Genomic DNA, 15,441 nt, shown 5'->3' on the forward strand with positions numbered 1-15,441 from the left:
TCTCCTCCTTTCCTGGAAAAGTTTAAATTTGTTGGATGGAAAACTGTTGTATACAAGACTCGGGAGTTATGAGTTTTCCAGGAGATTTATGGAGGTCTTCTATGCACCATACAGCAGTTATTACCAAACACAATACATCTGATCCAGGAGTACTTTACAACAGGTTGCACATTTTAGAAGTAAAAATTCAGTTTACTATATTTTTCAGCTATGAGCTCTACAGCCTGTTACAGAAATACTTTTTTCCCCCACAGATATAAACAGATAATGTATACTATAACAGAAATATAATTAATTAGCTATCACAAAAGCCTTTTCCTCCAGACATATTTCTTTTAAATGATAGCAAGTTTTCCAACATTTTATCTTAATGTCCAAACACAGGTGGGGATATCAATACAAGTTTTGTGCAGGATTTCATAGAGACATAACCTAATAGATTGTTTCAGATTCACAAGTAACTTTTAAAACAGCATTTTTAATAGAGTTAGATTCAATAACTTGGGTAAGATGGGATCTTTGGTAGCCAACTGGACATCAGCCTAGGCACTGCAATGGTTAGAAAGTTGCTGCCTGACTTCAAATGGACATGTCAGAGAGTTCAAGCCCACAGCCAGGAAAACAATTTGGCAACAGGTCCATTCCTTTATGTATACAAGGAGTAGCCACCTGGCGTTAGTAGTGAGTATGTTCACATGCTGGACTTCACAGGATATCTGATACAGATCTAAGACAGCTCAGAAGAGCTCAGAAGAGATTCAGGGAGTGAATAACTTCCATTGATTACAGTGGAATTGGGATACTGATTAATCTCATGGTTCAGGTACCTACAATTCCCCTAGAACTGAGGGATAACAATTACTCTGACAGTACACATGAAAAGTTAATGTATTAGAGTCCAGAAAGCAAAACAGTTAAATCCATTATTTTACTTTTCAGAGGACTTAACTGACCACCAGGGCCACTTCATATACAGCTACACTCTCTCATGTTTGATCCATACCTGCACGCAGAAAATGATTTCAAGATTCAAAGACCTAGGAAGTGAGCAAGAATGAACAAAACAAAACAAAGCAAAAAAAAACCCCCAACCCCCCACCACCACCAAAAAGTCAAACAAACTAACAAAACACCACAAAAACACCAAATGAAAAAAACCAAAAAACTCTTGTAAGAGAGAATTTCCTCGGTTCCTTGGTTTCCTTGGCTAAACCAAGGAAGATCCAAATTCTTTCCCTGGACTCAAATCATCTGGATCTGTTCTGAATTGTTCAGTGAGCAAGAGGCACCCAGATTTTGCTTATACAGAATGCAAGCAGTCCAAATCTTGCCCATAGTCAAAACTATTTATGCCACAAACTTGAACATTGAAATGTTTACAAAACAATTACCAAATATATAAAGTATGTTCAAATTTTACAAACAGTTCAATCATCATACAAAATGTAATGCAGTGATTTATTCCTCTCTCTGAATTTAATCTCTTAACCAGAATAGAGTTTGTAGTCAAAACAAAGACAAGGCAAGCTGTCCCTAATTCCAGTTGCAGTAGATAAGGTTTCAGCCCTGTTGTTGAAAAGGAATTTATAGAACATTGTCTAAGTTTTTTAATTCTTCACAGGTTTTGCAATTAAGGTTCTAGGTGCAATTATAGAATAACTAAAACACAGGAAACAAAGATTTAGATGTAAACAAGATCTAGACTGAACAGAAAAAGCCCAGTTTAGAACTGAGCTGGTAATGATTGTGATACCATCTCTACTTGACTGCAGTGGATGTTATCCTAACTCAGCACACAGAATGCAAACAGTCCAAGTAACAGAGCAGCATTTAGTCTTTAGGGTCCCTGCTACTTCTACAATGGACTACAGGAAAGGAGAAAATAAAAAATAATAATAAAAAGGAAGCATTAAGGAAATTAAAACCATCTCGCCCCCCTTGCTCCCAGAGTTTTTTTCCCTGTTTCTCTACAAGTTGCATAAAACTTTCATAACATCCCAATAAAACTGTCTACTCTCTTTGCAGGTGTCTGTCTTGAGGCACCAGAGAGAACTAATCACTCCTGCAAATCTCAGCACACCAACTGAAGTCTTCAGAGAAAATACTCAAGTAGCATAGCATAAGGAGATTAAAGAAAAAAAAATAGTCAAATGTTGTATATGTAAGTGATAATAGATTACATGAGAAGATCATTAGTATTCAAACAGAAAGCCATTATTTGTTCCACTCACTGAAAGCCATTATTTTTTCCATTCACTGAGAAAAATATACATTAAAAAAGGGAAAAGCCATTACATAAAAAAAGGTAAGATTATACTACACAACAAGCATAAAAGTTGTTGCCCAAGTTACTTCAGCCCAGTTCCAGGTGTTCACTCTAGGTCTGCAAGACTTAAGCAAGTGACAAGTCCAATTAACAATGCTATGCATCAACTGATCAATATTCTTTCAATACTTTTAAAGAACATTTCTGAACTTAGAAAATCTGTGTGTACACAAATATAACCAGAACACTGTAAAACTGCTTTATCTGCAAAACTTTTAGAATTTCATTCTATATGCTCCTTATCTTCACACCAACAATTGACAAGTGACATTTTCAGAAGATGTTTAAGGGCTATCTGTTCCAATATTGTGACCACTCTTTGCTTCTTGGGAGTCTTAAGAAGATACTTTTCCATTTATTTTCCAGAGTTACAATCTATATCCCAAATCTTAATTCAGGAAGAAAAGCAAAATAATTTCTTCTTACAGTGGCATCACATAGGTACTACACATTCATTCGTTAGGTTTTGATTAGATCCATGCTGTGCAAAACAGTTACTGCCATGACTAATATACAGTCATCTAATAGCAAAAAGACAGAATGAAAGCTCCTTTTTCAGGAACAGGATGAGATCTCCTTTCACTCCCTTTGTGAAACATGATTTTTATGCCACTGTTGACCCAACATCCACTCCTACATGAAAGCTCCAAATACTGCAATTTCAGTTTTTCCCAGAAGAGGGCTACTCCAGTTCTAACCCAGCAGACCTCAACGAGATTACAGAAAAGTGCTGCATGTGCTGCCTAAACTTAACGAGGTCCACTCTGCATAAAATACATTACAGCTCTGCTGCCCACATCAGCCTTCCTAATCACAAATGACAGAAAATAATAAAAAATGCTGTCCCACAGAAATGTTCTCGAGATCTGGCCAGAGGTTATTTTGCAGGCGGAGTGCTAAGCATCCGAGTAGTGTTTTAGTGCAACACTTGCATCAGCCCACAAAGAAAATTATTCTGCTGGTGACAAGAATGCATCTCTTAATACAATATTTCAGTTACAATTAAAAATGGCAGAAGTTCAGCAACTCAGTAACTTGTTTATTTAACTAAACACAATAAAAGCCAGTATATATAAACTTCAAAAGACTGAAGATACTCATGGTTTTCATCTGTAAATCAATACCTTCTCAATAGGTCAATATTGATAATTATGATCATGAAATATTGAGACTTTTCAAAATGTTGTTTACTATCACATATGAAGCCCTTATACTTTTCCACACTATGACATTAGGTGCATCTTGAGAGAAGCTATTACTTGTTCAAAACTGGAAAGTAGTAAAACACTTGCAGCTGTTATGTCCTATCATGCAGTCTTCAACTGATGCTACATTTTAAGGTCTACCAGAGTCTTTACCAAGTTTTGGGGGCAGCTATAACTGGCCTGGTAAATTTGGTTTTGAAATCAATGAACTTTTAAAGAAATCTGTTTCCCATTCAGCTCTGCAACAAGACACAATACTTTCATTTGTAAACATACTGTTTTATATGCAAACATTTTCTGCTTTTGACAGTTGCCTGAAATAAAATCTACTGAACTCTAGTAACCTACTTTAAAAATAAAGCAGTACCTTTTCAACATAAATCTTTCAATACTTTCTGCACTGCTCCACAATCTAACATATAAGGAAAGATTTTAAGGAAAATTTAATCGAGTGTCCAAATATAACTTTACTTTAAACATTAGGTCATCTAAACATCTGTCTCCAATATATCCCTAGGGATCAAAATCAAAAGTCTGCTAAACATGTACAATCATTTTGAAAATAAATAACAGAACAAATTTAGTCTTGATTATGATTATCATGCTTTTTAAAAGGAAACATTTATTCTAATAAGAAAAGTCTGAACTAATTTAAACTTTATGGACATTAACTTAGAAGAGTTTCATACTCTAAATAAGACATTTCTTTCCATTTAGTCTACTCTCTAATAACATTCATTGGTTTCTATCTGCAGAAAGCCTCCATGATTTCTTCCTCCCTTTTAGAAATGCCTAATCAATAAACTTTATTTCTCATCATATTAAAAAATGAAATTTTGCAGAAAGGAGAAAAGTTTGCTAAAAAACAACAGAAAAAAATGTTCTGTTTCCTTTATGTCATCTGGGACGGCCATCATCATATCTCACAATAAGGAAGAATATGCCAGTCAAAGGATGTAGCATCTTGATACTTATTTTCGTCACTGCTTAGAAAAAACACAATAAAGACTATTTCGAGCAAGGACTGCCTCATTACCCAGTCAGCATTACAGTTTTGCCTTGTAAAATTTTTACCAAGATGTATAATAAATAAGTGGCAGCCATGCTCTCCCTGCTTAATTCAACAGCCCCAACCCCCTCCAGAACCCTAATCCCATTTAGGAGAAGAGAATGAAGCACTTGTCTGCAAACACAGAACTTTTAGGAAAGTCCCATTGCCTTGGCTCTGTAATAACCAGAGACTTGGAGATGAATAAAGAGCAGAACTATGAAGACTCTCAAAGCTCTCACGTTCTTCCAGGAGTCTTTTACTTTCAGAATATTGCTGATTCCTCTACATAACTCCTCTTTTGGGTGATGAACTGATCCCAGGATGAACTAGTATAGCAACCCAGAGACAACAGAGGCTACCAAGAATAAGATAACAGAAGCACTTAAAATGGGCACTGGACACAATGTTTTGAATGTGCAGCATGAACAAAGCAAGCACTCTTGCACTATTATGCAATTCTGACAAAATTAAGGGGTATACACAAGATTGTGCTGCCACTGATCAGCACCCATAGTACGGCAATGTTTTGGAAAATATATTCTTCTAAAAGCCTATAAGCACCCTGACACTTTGTTTTCTACTTCTTGCAATGGGGTTATGTTAAGCACAGGTGTACACCACCACATGCAAGGCAGCATTGCAAACCTGCCTGTAGAGAACCAACCATGTAACCAACCTAAAAACCCCCAGTGTATGATCACGAAACTCAAGCATTCATAACCTCATGGCTCAGATCCAAATATTCATCTAAAGATGAGGAGCACCATATTTACTGTTTGGTTCTTAAAACATCTACAGTTCATAATTTCAAGCTTTAATGCCAAAACACTGAGGATAAGATTTAAACAAACAAGGTTTTAAAAAAACTTTCAAATTCAGAAATTAATCACATAGCTCCACAAGCTGGAAAAAACATCAAATATCATAGAATCCATAATGAAGAGTTAACTTTTGTTTCTGTGTCTGAATACGGCAGTTAGAACCTTTTTTTTTTTCACCATGCCCTTCATTTTTTACTAAGTTCAGTATCTTATCTGGAGCCAGCCAAGAAAACAAAGTTGAGTGATATTTACTACACATTCAAAATATACACTAATTTTGAAAATCAACCCTCTAACTAAATATTAAGAAATGAGTGTTAGTAATGGAAAAATATGGAAAACTTAACCCTATTGGAAAACCACTCAGAACTGGCTCTCAGAGGAAGTTAAATAAGTAGTGCAAAGAATTTTCTAAAACTGAAAGGGCTACTAAGGCTCTCCTTTGCTTTTGGAAGTGTTGCTGTCTGGGGGCACCAGCCTGCGATCTGCATACTTCTGTATAAATAAAAACAGTAAAAAGCCCAGGAAACTAGGTTAACACACTGAACTGGGAAATGATTCGTTGACTAAAGACTAAAAGATGACCCATAAACTGTGTTTCCTGACAAAAATTGATGGATTAAGAATGATCCAAAGGGAAAACAAAAGCAGCTGTTAACAGTGGAGTTCAATGACTGAAAAGCAGATCTAAAGGCCAATTATTCCTGTGTTTCGTTCCACACTGTATGGGTGGGACCTCTCAACAACATTCAGATTCTCTCAGTTATTTTCTCATCAGAAAACCACCACTGTAGACAACTGAAGCATTAATTACCTGTTTCAGATGTTGGTGCAATTATATCTAATTGTAGTGATTCCCCAGGACAAGACACGCTGCAGAAAAAATGTCAGGTACTTATCCTGTAACTACTCTACTTTCAACACACCCAAAACACATGACCTGTCCTACAGATTTTCAGTAAACAAAGTACTATCTTAAGATGGCTGATATTTAACACTTTCTAGCACAAATAATAATTAGGCATCAGAGAGTGAGTTTCATATTATAAAAACCAATATTAATTTATTTTTCCCAACAACAGGACCAGTGATGGTTTCCACAGGCAGCAAATATCAATTCATCTCCCCTAAGAGGAAAAAATTTAATTGTATTTTTTCAAGTCCAATTGAAGAAGCACAGATTTAAGGCTTTATAATCAAGACTGAGATACTTGAAAATACTTAGAGGCATCCCTATTATTCATCGTTGAAATACTGATTTTCAAAACTTCCAAGTTCTAGGAGTCACATCACTATCTGAAAAGGGTTTTTTTTCCCCCTTGTCTTTAGCCCTTTTAGCTCTTTTCATTCATATCAACCCTAATCATAATACTTAAACCAGTCTGAAAACATTAATATAATCATTTTTCAGAGAGAATTTCAATCTCATAACAGATGAGTTCCTCCAGTCTCAGCAGTATGATTTTGAGTGTCTCCCACCCTGCTAGCTTGAAATGGAAAAGCAGCAAGCATAAAGAAAGAATGTTTACATGTATAAGGACACCCAAAGTAATGTTACAGAAACTAAGCTACAGTTATAGGAAAATTGGTAATATCATCACTTAACAGGCAAAATCGCCAGATTTTATGCACAGAAATAACCAGAATCAGTTTTCATTTTCTTTTCTAGAACACTGCTGCAGAAAACACATCTATTGCTATCAAAAGACATGCTTTGTTGCTATATGTTAGAATTTTATTCTTATTGCATAATAAACTTTTGTGTTACAACAATTTAATATGGATTTGAATATGTACATCAGTCACTAAGCACAACTGATGAAACAATACACAGTAATGAAAAATTGTTCTTTATGCCAATATAATCTTGGCTCACAGAACAGCTTCAGAACTGCCTCTGCAGACAAAGCATTTTTTGCCTATGAATTTTACAACAGGCATGTTCCAGTACTAATTATTTTGACTACCTACATGTATAACATATACTATTCTACCATATTATTAACTTTAAAATCTGACAACAAAATTTTATAGCTTATTTTGTAGAAGTGTGTATCTTTAAGTTTCTATGCTTTGCTGTAGGTCTCATGCCTGCAAATACTTGAAGAAAGTTAACAGAGGCTTACAGCAGTGTGTATGTAACACATGAGTCTTTACTTTGGTTATAGATTGGCATTGAGAACTTGATGACATTTATGCAATATTGCATAAAATCTATGCTAAAATTAAAATAATCAAGACTCAAATTCCTCACTGTGGAAATCAGCTGCTATTTGCATATTGATTATACTGGGACATGAATTTATCCCAAGTTTTTTTATTTATATATGGTATCTTAGCTTTACAGCCATCTATTGACCTTTACCAGTGAAATGTCACCATTTACAACTTTTGTGGTTAATTCAATAAAAGTCAAATTCAGTGCCATTGGTTGTGCAGTACACATGTGAAATCAGCATTTATTGATCATTATTTATTTGACATCTTAAAGCTTTTACTTAGCATATTATCATTCAAAATTTCATATGCTAATCTTATCTGCAACAGCACCAACATACATTTTTATGGCTCTGGCACACAGGAAAAAGCATATTTAACATCTTAATGTAGTATTGCACTGCCATCTTGTGGGCAGTAGAACGAATGAGAGCGAATAACTTCATTACTCCTAGATGTGAAATTGGTCGTTTTGACAGGTTTGGAGTTGTATGGAGGGTGAGAGATAAGAGGTGAGGTTTTTTGAGAAAAAACTTGTTACTCTAAAAACAATAGAAAATTTCTAACCTTTCTTAAAACCCTCAGGCTTACTATATATACAAAATCTGAAGGATAAGTGCCTTATTACACCCATAGAGGATTCTGTGCACAAAATGTTTTGTCCCCAGTGACTAACATGCCAGACTAAATAAAGCTCAACCAACTACTCATTTTTCCCAGTGTATCCTATTTGGAACAAAGACACACTGGGAATTATGAGGTTGCTGCAGGATAACCAAACCCAGCGAGTATCAGAGCAAGTCTGAAATTTAACCCCCAGGTTCAACAAGCAGTTTGGTATGACCTATATCTGAGTCCACAGACCAGAAAATTCTTCTTTTCAGGGTCCCAGTTTCTAAAGAAAGTACTAAGCACACTACAGGTGTCATGACATGTTAGAAATTATGAAAATTCTTAGATTGTTTCTGTCACTCTTACATAAACATGTAAAATTTACTTCATATCTTAACCCCCACATAAAAGCTACTGCAATCAAAAAAAAAAAAGAAAATCCCCAAACAAAGCTTGAAACACATTTAAGAGCTCCAAATGGGTGTTCATGACTTGCTAGTACACTGCAATGACTTGATCAAACAAGATCAGTTCACCCTAAACACTCTCTGGATACAGACAGCATTGAGGTCAATGGCTCTATATCTAAGTGGAGGCCAGTAATGTGGGGCATCCCTCAGGGCTCTGTCTTGGGACCAGTGCTCTTCAATGTCTTCATCAATGACACAGACAATGAGAAATCAGCACATATGCAGATGACATGAAGTTTAGCGGTCCAGTTGACACAACAGAAGGATGTGATCCCATCCAGGGGATCCACGACAAATTTGACAAGGGGGCCTACAAGTACTTCATGAAGTTCAAGAAATCCAAGTGCAGGGTGCTGCACTTCAGTCAGGTAAGGAAAGACACAGTAGATGCTGGGACAAGAAGGCATTGAGAGCAGTCTTGCAGAGAAAGACTTGGTGATTCTTGTGGACAAAAAGCTGGACATGAGCCAGCAATGTGCACCCACAATCCAGGGGGCCAATCATACCCTGGGCTGCATCAAGAGCAGTGGGGGCAGGCCGAGTGAGCTGATTCTGCACTCTGCTCTTGTGAGACCTCACCTGCATTGCTGCATCCAGATCTGGAGTCTTCAGCACAAGAAAGACATGGACCTGTACAGCAGGCCCAGAGGAGGCCACAAAGATGATAGTGAGTGAAGTATCTCTCCTACAAAGACAGGTTGAGAGAGTTGGAATTGTTCAGCATGGAGAAGAGAAGGCTCCAGGGAGACCTTATTGTGGCCTGACAGTTCCATAAAAAAGGACTTATAAAAAAGAGGGAGAGGAACTTTTTATATGGACAGATAGTGACAAGACAAGGTGCAACAGCTTTAAACTGAAAGAGGGAAGGTTTTGATTAAATGTTATGAAGAAATTCTTTACTCAGAGGTCACTGAAGTGCTAGAGCAGGTTGCCTAGAGAGGTTTTGGATGTCCCAGCCCTGGAGTGTTCAAGGCCAGGCTGGACAGGGCCCTGAGCAACCTGATCTAGAGAGTGGCATCCCTCTCCACAGCAGGAGGATTCGACCTAAATGATCTATAAGGTCCCTTTCAATCCAAACCACTCATGATTCCATGATTCTACATAGCAATTTTCATTTGCTCCTTTTAAACTAAAACTATATTGCAAGGGTATTGCTTCTTCAAATTACTCAACTGTCTGAAAATTTAGAGGAATTTCGCTAGCTGCCAGCATTGCATATTCAGCAAAGTGTATGAAAGCTCATGAGGATTTCATTAGTTTCCACTAAAATTAAACAAGGTTTTCTGTGGCAACCCAATAACATTTAATTAAGTTAGAAGTATGCAAAGCAAACACTCCAATCTGTCTTGCAGATTCAGGGGTGTATTTTTAAAATTATCAGCTAGTAGAAAAGGAGAGGCTCAGAGACTGAAAAATGTTACAGAACTAAAGTTTGAAACGCTATAATAGGTGGGAAAATACTCTGAAAATTTTCCACTGGTCATGGTCACAAGGTAACTTCAGCTGGTTCGTTCTATGGCATTCTGCATACCCTCAGCTGCTGCTCACTGCAGCTGGTCTGCACTGGTCTGCAGCACGGAACTATATTCTACTGGGTTAAAAAATATCACATTGCATGGTTTTGAAGTGCCTAGGAGACCAAAGCCAACAATTCGACCATACTCACTTCAAAACTAGCATCAGTTTCTCTGAGCTTCCCTGGTGGCTCTTCCTTATTTCCAGAGACCCACTGAAGTCAAACTGTCCTGAATATTGTACTCCCTCTTTGAACTGTATAATGATGAAAGCAATAGGGGCTACACAGACCTTGCGAAAGTACTTCACATCTTCTTTCCAGCATGTTTCATAAAACAGTGTGCGTGCATGCATGGTCGTCTGAGCAGAAACAGATAGAAATCTTTCCGAGTCTTAACTTCCCAACTGTTCCTACGTCCTCCCAATTGCTACAAGCATACTGGAGGAGGTTCACGATATCTGATATCTCAGCTTACATACACTTAACCTTATTTTGGTCTTCTGTTACCCAAAGTTCTCCTCACCATATTGCGAACCAAGCAACTCCCCTCCAAACCTCCAAGTCCAACACTAGGTTGGCATGCTATTAATTTCTCAGACTAACAGAGAAAATTGACTTCATTGGCTGCTGCTAGTGCATTCCCTTGCGGTACTTTAACCTGTAGAATGTTTCCTTGAAATATTATGACTGCTTCCCATCCTTAGCTTTTTAATGTAAAGACTTTGCTAACATCTGAAACACCACATCAAGGCAGTGAAAGACACTGAGCATGTACTGTGGACTCAGATATTTCAGCCTTAATAGGAAGGGAGAAAGGAAGGTTTAATCACTTTTAAATATTATGGTTTGAAGTTAAGATAGTTACAAGGTGTAGCTAAGTACTTAGCTAGTTGAAATTACCTCTGAGCATTAACTGATTTTTTTAATAACACATGAATGCCAATTGCATGGCTTAAAAGTAAGAAAAAAGCACCCAAGAAAACACAGAATCCTCCTCCTAACTTTAACTCTCAGAAAACAGCCATAAAAATAAAAACAGCGGAGGGGGAGGGGAATAATTAGACCATTTTCCTGCTGTTTCAAGCCATTCCTAGTACATCTATCACGCTCCCTCTCCCATTCATACGGACCAAATAACCTAAGGTGTTTCACAGAGTATGCTGGCTAGCATACCTTGTAATGATTTTTGTCTGCCTAATGCCTCTAGCAACAGGAAGACCAAACACTGGTTTTAATACTGTATTTGCATTTGACAGTCTTACTTGGACAAGTGGCTTTCCTGCTTATAAATCTGGTTCAAAGAAGTTGCTGCTATCCAGGTTAATCAACTTTGTATACTCCTGAAATAAAACACCTCTCAAGAGAAAAGGTTTGGACTTTTAAAGGAGCTTAAGAGAATTGGACTCCCAAATCCTATTAGGTTTCAATGCAGCTAGAAACCTAACTCTTTAAAATAATTTTTTTTTAAAAGTATAAAAAAATTGAAGCCAAGAAGTACAGAGAGGCAGAAACCCTGCTGTTTCATGAAAAGATGAAGAATAGGGGGAAAAAAGGATCAGCCTCAATTATCCCTATGAAGTGATTATTTTATTTAAAAATCATTTTGTTCTGACTTTTCCATATTCATTTTACAGTAATTAATTTTGAAGTTCATGTTCATTTATTAAATGGAATAAGGCAAAGTGACACGGAATTTTCAGCAAAAAACTACTTAAAGATCAGTTAAATACTACAGATCTGAGAAACATGTCATCTTCTTATTTATCACTACATATATTAAATATATTCTTCAAAATTTTAACTTCAAAATTTGAAGTGTTTATAGGTTATTTGTTCATGTATGGAAGAAAGAGAGGTGATCATACAACTAAATATAAACTAAATTTTATTTATGTTGCCTGTGGTTTTAGCTAATTGTTTCCATCTGCTGTCTTTTGTTATTAAAAAACAAGAACACACCTATATCAAGTAGAAGCATCCTAAAACCTTCAGGGTAACTATATCCTGCCTTTACTGGGCCAAGGGTATCTGTGCAATTGTTTATGAAATTTGCACTTCATCACTCAAACTGATTCAACACTCTGTTACAAGGATGTCTTGACAAATTAATCTGGGTATCCCACAACGTACTTTGCAGTATTCAGTTCCTCTCCATGAGGAAAGAAATATCCATTGACTTTGTCTGCAACACTGCTTTAATTTCTTCCTTTTCCATACAGGCAGGGGAAACAAGGATTTTTTTGATGTTTGTGTTTTAGAGAAACAATTCTTCTTGTGACTTGAACCCTGCATTGACTGAACTTCTCAAATAACCTTTTGAAGAATTGCTATAAATCCAAGGAAATCAGAGGCTCCCAAGTTGTTATTTTCACACTGATCCTTACAGTTTAGAGTTTATCTTCTGTTTAATTTTTTTGCTATGAATTCCACACATGCCTTAGCTTACTAATTAACCACTAGAGAAAGGAGTATGCCTGCAGTTCCCTTACTAGAAGGGCCTGAACTCACTAACGAAGTGTCGCAATTACATTTCAATCAAAGGCCTTTTCCTCACTATTGTCATACACCCAGGCAAGCAAACAAAACCAAGTATTTTGAATTATGCTATTAACCTTCATTGAGGAATCTGAAAGATGGGAACAAACAATGCCAGCAGAAGTAACATAAGCCAAGACTGAGTAAGACTTTGTTCATATTTAAAATTTTGTTCACTCTGAGGAAGCAGAGCTTTCCATTTCACATGAAATCAGATTACAAGCCACATGAAAGCAGATGCACCCCTTGCCACAGACAAAGTATGCATGAGATCTGTCATGCTTGACTTTTACAGTTCAATTACAGCAGAGAGCTGTTCAAGTTTAATTTAGCAATGCCTTTGACAGCCAACAGTGTGTTTATATATTTTCTCTTAAAACACTGAATACTTTCCATTCTCCTTCTTCCAGCATGCCAGTATCTTCCATTTTATCAGTCCTGTAGACTAGGGGTCATGCTTGATTTCTTTCTTTCTCTTCCCCTGTCTTTATTAAGTCCATGAACAAGTCCTGTCATCTTCCATAAAGCGTAAAAAAAATCCCTTTCTTCCTGTTCTGCCAGCTAAGGCTTATCTCTAATAATTTTCCACTTGACCTAGCAGAATTACTTCTTATCAGATCCTTTTGCATCAGACATGCAGATACCAAATAACCTCTCATTTTACTTACAGAGACAATATTTCTGACCCTTCAATTACACCTATGTGCCATTCATTCCCAACCACCTCAGTACTTTCCTAAAATTGCTTTGACAGAGTCCAATTCACAGTATCTTTCTTAGAAACAGATTAACTAAAAATAATTTATGTTTGTTTAGGGATTTGGGTTTTTTGGGGGTGGTTTTTTTTTGGTTGGTTGGTTTTGTTTCCTTCTAAATAGCAGGTAGTGGTACAGACAGCAAAGTCACTCTAGGATGTCTGTGGCGCTCACTTGAGGCAAGGAAACCAAATCCCTCACTAGAATGAAATCCTAAGCACAGTATCAAAAACTCATGCTGTCAATCCTTTCCTCTCTGCTTCCACCTTCCCCACGTTGGATCTACACTTGCCTGAGAAATCTAACTTTTAGACTGAAGACCTCAAAGATCCAGCCTTTGCCTTTTACTTTCTCTATAAATTAGCAGGAAAAAAACCCCACCGAATTTTAAGCATCAGTCAAGCAAGTTCTCAACTTTCAGCCATTTCCTTCTAATGCACCTTAGAGCTCCCATTTGAACCACACATCTAACAATCCCCTGGTACAACTTTAGTGTTGTTCAGACTAAGAGAACAGTAATTACTGGTTTATTTCAAAACCAATGAATAGAAATTTCTACACAAATTTAAGGCTAGTGATGGAGCTAAGGAACTTGCCTGCCTGACAGGAGGTTAAGCAAAAGGTTGCAAGCATCTTTAACATTATGCCTCTGGACTAGATACAACAGGCCTCTCACATTATACTTTTCAAAAAAAGTGTTGTGTGCAGATAGTTGTCTCCTTGAAAATTCTCTCACCCTAATACTTATGCCTACCAGATTACCAAATATTTTTCATGCTGTCTTTTCTCTACACTACCATCAAACACACTATTTTTCCAATTCTAGTCTTTCTGTAAAACTTTTCATTCATCTAAATCACAATTTTCTTTCTGGTGTGTTAGACAGTCTGTTCTACAAACAAAGAGAGCCTGTAACAAAAACAGGCTCCTGCCAGAAGATGGTAAGATAGTGCATTAGATCAATCTGAATCACTAAGGCATAGGCCAACTGCTAAGGGCAGATAAATCTGTCATCTTGCAAAACATCTGGTGGCAAAACACCTCAGTATCCCTCCAGGTATGAAAGGCTTTCAACAGTTTAGGACAGATTAAAACTTTCCATTCTCTCCTATAGGAAGACGGGGGTGGTACCAAGCAGAATCTAAAAAAGCTTTAGAATTTCCAAGGCTGCAGAAAAGCTTCATAAACACCATACAATACACTGGAAGGGCTGGGACAGCAGTCATACAATACACTGGGACAGCAGACTTCTCCTCTTCTGCTATGACATCTCTCTCTGTCAAAGGAGAAGGCTGAAAACAAAGAGCATACAGAGTCACTAGCATGAAAAGACAGTGCTCAGTAGAGGGAATGGAAGACCAGCTCACATGTAGTGTCACAGCCACACAGGTCTCAACCAGAGGAGAATTCTCCTTGTGCATATTTACACTGAAGCATTACAGAAGACACAGCAACACTACCATATAGCTTTTCTCTTTCATGTAAAACATAATATGACAAACAACATTTAGACCTCAGAAGAGACACTAAAGAACACTTACAAACACACTACATAGTTGAAATATTAACAGGATTTACATATATACACTGAAAGAGCAGGATATTGTATTAAAATCCCCTACACTGCAGGCTGACTTAAATATTTCACTGGGATTTAGGTAAGAAACCTGAAGAAATTGACCAGCAATGCTTTCACTGCTGAACAGACGTGTACGGTTTTGACATTTGTAGTTTGCAGTACAAATAGAGTACCAATGAATTAGTAACGTCGCCATTCCTAAATGTATTTAAAAAGCCCCACAGAAACGCATCTCCACTGCAGCCCTGCATTGGTTTCTCTATAACCCAGCGACGAAGAGCGCCACGGGGAAGCCGTCTGAGCAGCGCAACTCCGTTTTCTGTCCCGCATCCAGGCGCCAGAGGCGGATCCCCG

At 37.2% G+C, this 15,441-nt stretch overlaps 1 long non-coding RNA gene across 1 annotated transcript in view; it reads left to right on the forward strand.

Annotated features, from left to right (window-relative positions):
- The window catches only part of LOC108448511, a 12,678-nt gene extending 3,221 nt beyond the window's left edge, over positions 1–9,457 (forward strand). The window contains exons 2-3 of the long non-coding RNA XR_001864398.1: positions 763–765; positions 9,375–9,457. This is a non-coding gene — a long non-coding RNA (uncharacterized LOC108448511). The remainder of the gene's footprint in view (positions 1–762; positions 766–9,374) is intronic.
- Positions 9,458–15,441: the final 5,984 nt, after the last annotated feature.

Source organism: Corvus brachyrhynchos, unplaced genomic scaffold (assembly GCF_000691975.1).
Source record: "Corvus brachyrhynchos isolate BGI_N302 unplaced genomic scaffold, ASM69197v1 scaffold115, whole genome shotgun sequence".
NCBI lineage: Eukaryota > Metazoa > Chordata > Aves > Passeriformes > Corvidae > Corvus > Corvus brachyrhynchos.